Here is a 9,864-nt window from a genome sequence, read left to right on the forward strand (position 1 = left end):
TTCTGTCATAAAAACATGAAAGTACCACTATTCTGCCTTTCTATCTCTATCCAGTCACCTGGTTTATTTTATTTATAATGATTATATTACCTGAAATAACCTTAATAGTTATTGTATATCTCCCAGTAAAAGAGAAGCTTTGTGATTGTTATTTCCTTGTCTGACTACTTTACTTTTTTTCAGTGCTTAAAATCATTCCTGACAAGTCATAAGAGTGCTCTAAATATTGATAAAAGTAATTGGCATCAAATATACATCTCATCCAGGTTGGAGTACCTAATTATTCAATCAAGCACTAACACAGATATCTTGTAAAGGTATGCTGTACATGGTACTGACATCTAATAGCAGTGACTTCAAAGGAAAGGAGATCATGCCAGAACATCTAAGTGGGTGCGATCCAATCAGTTTAAATGCCCTAAGAGAAAAATTGAGATTTCCCCGAGGAATAAATTTCACTTTGGACTGTAGTTTCAGCTTCTGTTTCCAGCCTGCCCTTCTTAGTGACCTACCATATGCTATTCAGAATTGCCTAGTCGGTCACAATCATACAAGCCAATTTCTTGCAATAAATCTCTTTCTCTCCGAGCTCTCTTGCTCTCTTTATCTCTGTCTTGCTCTCTCCATATATAATCTCTTACTTCTATTGTCTCTCCAATTATAATTTCCTACTTCTATTTCTCTGATATAACCATAAAAGATACACATGCATGCATATATAACTAATCATGTAATTTATTCTATGTTCCAAAAGGAAACAATATGGAATTAATTGCAAATATAAAATTTTGGTAATCACTACAAGTTCTAGTGCCATACATTGTACATTGTAGAAATGAAAGAATTATGTTTTGTTTTGATTTTTAGGGAAATAGTATTTTTTTTCCTATGGTATTAAGACAAAAGAAGAGTAAAATTAAGATGTAATGATAAAAATAATTTTTAAATAAAATGAATCTTCAAATTTCTTCCTTGAGAAAGTAAATCAAAACAGGAACAAAATACACAAGGAAATAGTATAATAAAAAAAAGTTTAGATAAATAGGAAAATATAGTCAATAAAATTTAAGTTTTTGTTAGGCACACAGTATTCCTATGCTGGCTGATTTTCAGAGAGAGGATTATGCATCAGCCCTCTTTACTTAATCAACTGTAGTTAGCAGTTAATTACTACAGAAAAAAGTTAAATAGCAAAAAATTTTAATCAAGTCTAGTAAGTTACAAATATAGACAGTTCAAGAAATGTTTCTCCCTATCAATTCCTGAAAATATATAAACCTGGACTTAACTGATGTTTCATTGTACTTCAGATGCTTTGAGAAGAAAAGCTTGTATTAAATGCATCTAGTTTTAGTAGTTACATAAAGAAAAAAAATAAAGATATGATTCAAAAATATCAATTGAGGGGTTTACAATGGATTCTTAACCGTAAAAGGGGGAGAAACAGAATGTAAATATTAATATGAACATTTACCCTAGGGTTCTCCAAAGAGAAACAAACAATAGGGAGATCTCAAAGGATCTGGGCCATTAGTAGGTCCTTCATCAAGTCCTGAATTGAGTTATTGTAGTTTTCCATCAACTCTAATCACAGAGCATGGTAATACTAAAGAACACTCTAAGAGATCTGCTGTATTCTAGGCATACTCATTTCCATCTCCATCTGGAATAGCCAGTTTCTCCTTGGTAGCTAAGATCAATCATTCTCACCTACTACAATAACTCCTTTTTTTCCCCTGTTGAGTCAGAAGCATGAGGAGGCCAAAGTGGCCAAGTGATAGTCTTAATTTCCAGTTCAGTAAAGTTATTGTTGCCTCTCTTGGAGGAGAGTCCTTCATTTGGCACTGAGACCTCTAGGTCAGCAAAGCTTACAGTCATTATGACAAGAAGCAAACATTTTGCTAGTGTCTCACTAGGGGTAATAGTGAGCGGTGGTCTCCCATTTCTACCCGTTGATAGTATAACGAGTGTGTAGAATAAATTGTCTGCATTATTTTTCATTATCAGTTTAAAAACATGAAAATATAATTAATTGTGAGGGTTCTTAAAACAAACTACAGATTTAATTAAAGGCATTTATTTAAGCCTGTTACTGTTTCACAGAATTACAGTATTGGGAATGTCAAATGCAGAGATTTGAAATAACCACTGTCAACATCCATGTGATTTCCTCATCAGAATATTAATATTTCATCTACTGGGAACTGCTCCTATTCCTTTATAACAACTGAAAACTAGTACCTCCCAAAGCAATGAAATGGCACCTACAGGCTGAGTCTTCAGTTAGTATTTCAGTTTTTAGATCAAAATTTGGAGTTGTACTGAGACTGGAAGTGACCAGATTTTTGAGGTCTCATCTTTGGGTTAAGATTTTGTGTAAATTTTCCCAAAGGTAGCCATGTTTCTCAATCTATTTCAGATAGTCATATATGTGACAGATTTCCACTTGGGCCCACATCACAGATTACATCAACATATACCATGTTTTGTTTTGTTTTAATCTAGTCATCTGACTCAGCAATATTCTACTCCCTGAAATACAGATGATAATTTTTCACAGGAGCAAATCTACTCTTAGTTCATCCTCAGAAGGAGAAAATCCAAAATATCTTTAGTGATCATGCCTGTCCATAAATGTATGTCTGCTTGATGTAATACATTTTTTCTTGAGGTCAAAATAGAATTATGACATTATCTCACCTTCAATTATAATATTAACCACCAAGAACATGCTATAATAAAGGAGTAATGAAACTAACTAAATATATAGAAGAATTAAGGTAAAATTTTAAAATTCTTCTGTAACTAGTCATGAGACTATAATTATTCCTTTCGGCAAGAATACTGTGCTATCCATTGCATATCCCCCTGGCCCAGTGCCAAGCCTCATTTGGGGCTTTCTACCTTTCTTTTTTCTTTCCTTTCATGGAGAAAAAATAGAAAATTTTATTCCTAAAGGACATGAAACCTTGATAGCTCAGCCACTGTTGGTCATCAAATTATTTCTAATTCTGTCTGTGGAATATTCTAATATGAGGAAGTATTTTAAAATAACCTGTGAGTTCTAGACTTACTCTTCAGTGTCCAGCTCACATAGCAACACCTATTTATTCTCTTGAGAATGTGGATAATTATGCCAGTAATCACAACACTTCATTTTGCATGTTAAGTTAGTGTCAAAAATACCGCAAAATGGTAAAAGGGCTCTTCTAGCTTCTAATTAAATGACACCAGTGATTTACCTGCTGGTGAAAGCATTCTACTTTTGGGAGAATCTTGACAAATACATGATATATTCATTTATTTTTCAGACAGATATTTTTACTTGTACTAGTGAAACAGGATTTAGTTAGCATTTTAAATCATTTCCCTGAGGTATTTTTAAAGTAAAGGGATTGTTGTGGTGACAGTGATGAACTGAGACCAAATGATTAAATTCTCCATGACAAGATTTAAAGAAATACTATTAGTAGGATATCCAAAAATATAGGATCAATTCTGAAAGAAATCTTCTATTAGAGTGATATGGATTTTGTAGAAATTGTTCAGTAGAAATGATCCTTCATCTTTATCCTCTCTATTAAGAAGGGGTTCATTGTCTGGTTTCTTTCTTTCTCAGTTGCATAAAGCAAAATGTATCAAACAGCTCCTAACAGGAAACAAAGTGCTGGTAATGATCATTGGTCTGAAAATATCCTGACTTATGGGAAAATGAAAAGGACAGAGGAACTGAGCTAAGGGAGAATTCTAGGGGAGCTGCCTGCACTGCAAATGTTTGGTGGATGAGAGAGACACCATTTTTCTGAAAGTTATATGGATACTAGCGTAGGTTTCTTGGTTTTCAATGGCTCTTGCCTGAGGCTCCCATAATCACGCCTCCCATCACTTGTAGGGTTGCAGTCCGGGGAAGGAGAGCCTGGATCCCAAGAGCAATGAAAGTGGCCATGCACATCGGTAAGTAGCTGAGCTCAAGGCAAATCTCCTACAAGAGTTCTGGGCATGGAGCACCTCCTTTAGCTTGCTGCAGATCAGCAGTGTCATTTGTAAGCCTGTCACAGAGAGAAAAATTCCCAACCAATACTGCAGACAAGCAGACAGTAAACAGATGCTTAAAGATAGCTGTGTTAGGAAAACAAACACACAGTAAACAAACACATTTTGCTTTCAGAACAACTGAAGAGCAAGATGACCAAGAAGTGGTGATACAGCAAGTCTATCGCACTCAGAGCTACTGGGGCCGTACGTCTAGCCTTTGTGGGAAGAATGGGAGAGATTAAGAGGCCATGCAGATGTTTTAAAAAGGCACTAAGTCTTACTACCATAAACTAAAATCTTATAATCAAAACTATGTGAATTTTCTATCAAAAGCAAACTGAGATATGAATAAAGGAGACTTATTATTTATCAGGAAAAAAAAGGTTCAATAGACAGTAGTTGATAGGTATCATTGGAAAAATAAAGCCAAATCATATTTATACTTCAAAAAGTTGAGATTTTACAACAAATTTATTTTACCTTATATATATATATATATATACACACACACACATACGCATATATATAAATATGTGTGTGTATATTTAAGTTTATCCTTTTCCTACTTGTCTGCTCCTTAAATGTTTGCTACAGATACTGGGATATATACAACAGAAATTCTGATTGATTTAATACATATAATTTATGATTTGTAAAATTTAATGAACTCAATGTTCATATTAAATATGGTTTTGTGATATTAATATTTACATGATAAAATTGTCACACATATATTGGTCATATTCTATTATTCATTATTATCTGGATGTGAATAGCAGAGACATCACTCCCTAACGTAGGACGTGTCTAATCTTCATTCACACCGCAAGCAGATTTGCCATGGGGACATCCAACCAGACCAAGGGTATAAGACTCTCAAGGCTTTAAGTCCCCATAAATTCTGTCAGTTTTCTTATCGTTTCCAAGGTCAAAATATTCAGAAACCTGAGAAAAGTACTACCTAAGGGATTGACAGAGATCATATAGTCTATTCACTTTAATACTAAAAGGTTTACTTACTTATGAAATTAGAAACTTTCACAAAGACTAAAGCCAACAGAAGAGATTTATTCAAGCCTAAGTTAATAAAAATGCCCTGCAGCTATGATCTGTAAGATTGGGGTCTGATGGGAATTGAATATGCCACTTTACACTCTATTGCAGTAGTCACATTTATTGAATTTTTAAAGTTAAAACAACACTTAGAATAAAATAAAACGTTACATTTGAATGTCGGTAAAGACATTAAAAATCTTTTATTACCATTTCTATCTGAAATGAAACAAAGCTTTTCAATAAAATAATTTTCAGCTAATTCATTAAAATATTGTTTTAACCAGAGTTGTCAAGAAAGATAAGCTACTATATTTTACATTAAATTATCATTATACCTTTAAAAAAAAATCTCTCCATCATGAATTTTCCCAATAAGATAACATAAGGATCCACAGTAATGCAAATGTCTAAGTTAGAAGTTTTCTGTTTGCTCAATCGTCCAGTCTGTAAGTATTTTCTGTTTGTCCACTACTTGAGACAGCACTTGAAGTGCTGTGAATATAGCAGTGAAAAAAAAATCACATTCTGTTGGTAGCAACTGGGGAGAAATTCATAATAAATATATAAATGGCATGTAATGTGCCAGTTAGTTATATGAATATGACTAAGGCAAATTCAGAGGCTAGAAAATAAAAGGGACGGGATGAGGATAAAACCAGGGCCAATTTCATGGCCTTTTAACCTGTGCAGTCACACAGAGTCCACATTCAGAAGGACCCAGTGTTTGCCTTAATGTTCCACTTTCACCATTTTGAAATTCTTAATTCTTTTTTTAAATTTTGGTATCATTAATATACAATTACATGAGCAACATTATGGTTATTAGACTCCCCGCATTTTCAAGTCCCCACCACATACCCCATTATAGTCACTTTCCATCAGTGTAGTAAGATGCTATAGAATCACTACTTGTCTTCTCTGTGTTATACTGGATTCCCCATGTCTCCACCCTCCTACGTTATGTGTGCTAAATGTAATACCCCTTTTCCCCCTTATCTCTCCCTTCCCACCCATCCTCCCCAGTCCCTTTCCCTTTGGTAACTGTTAGTTCATTCTTGGGTTCTGTGAGTCTGCTGCTGTTTTGTTCCTTCAGTTTTTTCTTTGTTCTTATACTCCACAGATGAGTGAAATCATTTGGTGCTTGTCTTTCTCTGCCTGGCTTATTTCACTGAGCATAATCCCCTCTAGCTCCATCCATGTTGCTGCAAATGGTAGGATTTTTTTTCTTCTTATGGCTGAATAATATTCCATTGTGTATATGTACCACATCTTCTTTATCCATTCATCTACTGATGGACACTTAGGTTGCTTCCATTTCTTGGCCATTGTAAATAGTGCTGCGATAAACATAGGGGTGCATATGTCTTTTTGAAACTGGGCTCCTGCATTCTTACGGTAAATTCCTAGGAGTGGAGTTCCTGAGTCAAATGGTATTTCTACTTTTAGCTTTTTGAGGAAAATCCATACTGCTTTCCACAATGGTTGAACTAATTTACCTTCCCACCAGCAGAACAATGGGCCTCATATTTTCATTTTGCATGGGGCCCCATGAATTTTTAGCCAGTGCTGAATGAGATAATTTTAGATAGTGTGACCCAAGGAAAGCATACTGAGTAGAAACTTAAGAAATATTTCAATATTTCATGCAGCAGTACCTTCTCCAATACCAACAGAAAGAACATGCTAGAGAGAAAAACAAATGAAACATCCCATAAACCTTAGAGTTACAGAAAAGTTAGTACAGACAAAGGAAAGAGAACAACCTGGTAAAGTCTTAGAAGCAGATCATCATGGCCTTCTGGTTTAGTAGGAGGATTTTGTGTTCTAGGGAAGTGAAATAAAAGCCTTTGAAGGATTTTGAGAAGAGTGTCATGATCTGAAAGACATTTGAGAAGGATTGGTTTAGATGTGTAAAGATGCTGTTTCACTCGTCTAGATGAGAGTTGATATGTAGAATGAACTGCATTTGGGATAAATGTGGAAACAGGAAGATAGGAGACCAACTGCAGCTGTGTAGGAAAATAAGAATGTGAAATAGGGAACAAGGTGAAGCTCAGTTTCTGCCATCATGCTATGGATAACTCTAGACCTGCCCAGGACATATCTAGGGAAAGTATATATTGTGGAGGTTTTTGTTGTGTTTGGGGTTTGAACGGGAGATAGAAGATAGTAGCAACTGCCCTCAGGACACTGGGTAAGAGAGCCCTCTCTCTAAAATAGGCCACCTTCCTGCTCTCCTCGCCTAGCGTCATTCACTAAGGTCATTGTTTTGACTAATCCTCAATTTATTGTCTCCTCTTGCTCCTCAAGAGATGGTTTGTTTATCAGTATTTCCTGGGAAGTAAAAAGTCCAGATTTGGGGGCCAAAACTTGGACTTTCCTATCCAAAATTTTGTGGGGGCTAGACTGAAGGAGTTAATATATTTATACAAAGCATTTTCAGTGCTTCTTGCTTCATGGAATTACTTCAGACTTTTTTGAAAATCAATAGACCCTATAAGTCAGGTCCTCCTTTCGGATTCTGTAGTGCTTCCCATCGATCTGTGTGTTTATCCGTATGCAAACCACGCTGCCTTGATTACTGTAGCTTTATAATAATTCTTCAAATCAATATGTCAAAATCTTTTAAACTTGATCTTCATTTTCAAAACTGTTTTAGCTTTTTTAGATCATCTACCTTTCCACATAAATCTTAAAGGAAGCTTTTTAATTTACTCAAAAAAGTATATTAGGATATTGATTAGGTATTGCATTACATTTATAGTAGAATTTTAAGAAGACTGCAATATTTAGTTCTCCAATCCATAGTCACAGTGCATTTCTGTATTTTATTTAGGACTTCTTTAAATATGATCTGCAAGTAATAGTTTCCATTGTATAGGGTTTACATATATTCCCTTAAATTTATTCTTGTTTCTCTTTTAATGATACAGTGGATGGAATTTTCAAAAATATTTTCTAACCATTCATTTCTGGTATATACTTGTACAAGTGATGAATTTATATTGACCTTATTATGTCCTGCTATCATGATAAATTAATTGATTCACTTTGTAGGTTTTTTTGTGTGCACTCCTTAAGGGTTTTCTATACACATGGCCATGCCGACATAAGGACAGTTTTTCTTTACCACCTTCTTTCTGAACTTCAGGGGACCCACACAGTTCTACAGACAAACTTACAATTAATTGACAAAGGAGACCCATGCAATGCAACCTCAAAGCCTAGCCTGCTCTGAAAGCTGACATTTTGTGGAAGTATGTTTGCCCTCCTGAGGTAAAAAGGAGCTGGGGTGAGATAAGGCTAAGAAGAGATTTTAACCCTGCTGGGAGCAGCCATGAGCAGATGTTCATATTTTAGTCTGAGGAAAGCACATAATTACGTACTACCATTTGTGTGATGTGCTTGTGACCTGGTATTTCTATATTATTATGCCCATTCATTCATTCGATGATAAAAGTGCATTTTGTATGTACTGGGAATTAAACTGAAATGTTAACAATTTACTTTTCACTTATAAAATGGCATGGGAGAAGCAAAAGCTGCTTAAGTATTTGTAACTTGGAAGTCTTCTGTATGTTTGTAAGACTTGAGTGTAGTGTGTATTGGAAAAATTAATCATTCTTGAAATCCAATGAGGTTTCAAATCACTGAAATAATCATTTCTAAAGAGTGTATTTGATTTCAAGGAGTTTTTATCATTTTATCCAACTAGTTAATTGCCCCTTATAGTAGTTTTTAAAGTGTCTAAAACATCTAAATTTTTATTCAAATTTATGTTATTGGTAATAATTATCCATATTACCTTCCCTTGAAAGCTGTTCTAAATAAATGACATATAATTTCTACTACTTTACAGGCCCAAACACACTCACTATAATGTATTTAATTTAGTTAGTATTTGTGATAGTTGACTATAAAAAGGGAAGGAAGGGAGGAAGGGAGGGAGGGAGGGAGGGAGGGATGAGGAAGAACATGATGGGGATTTTATTCATGGAACCAAAGACCACTGCAAGGCAATTAATCATGATGTCCAAAACATACTAGCCTTTGTGTGTTATTATTACATTCTTACTCTGTAAAACGTTTACTGAGACAGAACATATATACACTAAGATTGCCTTAATGTTTCTCTCATCGTTAACTAAATTTCAGACAGACTTACCTTTCTGTCCTCTTGACTTCCCTCTCCTCTCTGCCTTTACAAAACCCAGATGGTCTGAGCACAGAGGTTCTTCCCCGCCCTTTTCTTAGAGCATTTATTATAGAAAAGCTAAATATGCACATTTTCTCTGTGCATATTTAACAGAGAAACAGATGTAAATTTGTTCATTAATTTTTTTTGATATTCATTCTACTTTTGAAAAGAAAAAGAAAAAGGAATTACCCTAATTTTCTACTTCATAATTGTCACTTAATTCTATGGTCCGTGTGTCCTTTGACGATCACTGAGTGTGGGCGCTTCCTTTCATTCTAAATAGACAGTAAACTTAAGGGCAAGGATCATGTCTCATGAGTCCTTTTTGCCCTGCCTGTTTCTTTTTAAAATATATATATATATATGTTTAAAATTTAAAACATGGTAATATGATGTGAAGGCACATAGTGAAATGATTATTGCAGTCACACAGTCAAGCTAATTAACATGTCATCTCCTTAACTTGTTTGTGTGTGTGTGTGTGTGGGTGTGTGGGTGAAATGAGAGAACCTGAATCCATGCTCTTAGCAGACATCCAGTATTCAGTGTGATGTTATTAACCATATGCAAGGTGT

This window comes from Manis pentadactyla, chromosome 17 (assembly GCF_030020395.1).
Source record: "Manis pentadactyla isolate mManPen7 chromosome 17, mManPen7.hap1, whole genome shotgun sequence".
Lineage (NCBI taxonomy): Eukaryota > Metazoa > Chordata > Mammalia > Pholidota > Manidae > Manis > Manis pentadactyla.